At 39.1% G+C, this 353-nt stretch overlaps 1 pseudogene; it reads right to left on the bottom strand.

The window, feature by feature from the left end:
* Positions 1 to 36: 36 nt before the first annotated feature.
* Positions 37 to 125, bottom strand: LOC115069053 (annotated as a pseudogene).
* Positions 126 to 353: the final 228 nt, after the last annotated feature.

Raw genomic sequence — 353 nt, 5'->3', positions numbered from 1 at the left:
AAAAAATTTTTTAGTCATACGTGCAGCATTCAGCTGAAAAATATGGAAGACTTCATGAAATAGCAGGGGTCACGCTAATCTCTGTATTGTTCCAATTTTAGTATATGTGCTGCCGAAGAAAGCACATACTTTGAACATTTTAAGCCTAAGAACTATATTACCTGTGGTTGAGCTGCTGCCCTTTGTGTTCTCTTCTGGGCTCTTGGTTCTTTGGATGAGTCTTCATTCTAAAGACACTACAGTTTTGGCTTTGGAGGCATCATGGTCAAAATCAATGCAGGTTCATAGGTGTGTTTAAAGTGACCTGGCCACATGTCATAACCAAGATATGATTACAGAAGTACTTGGTGTAC

Source organism: Nannospalax galili, unplaced genomic scaffold, assembly GCF_000622305.1.
Source record: "Nannospalax galili isolate Female #2095 unplaced genomic scaffold, S.galili_v1.0 C46938771, whole genome shotgun sequence".
NCBI lineage: Eukaryota > Metazoa > Chordata > Mammalia > Rodentia > Spalacidae > Nannospalax > Nannospalax galili.
This window is presented reverse-complemented; position numbering and strand designations above follow the sequence as displayed.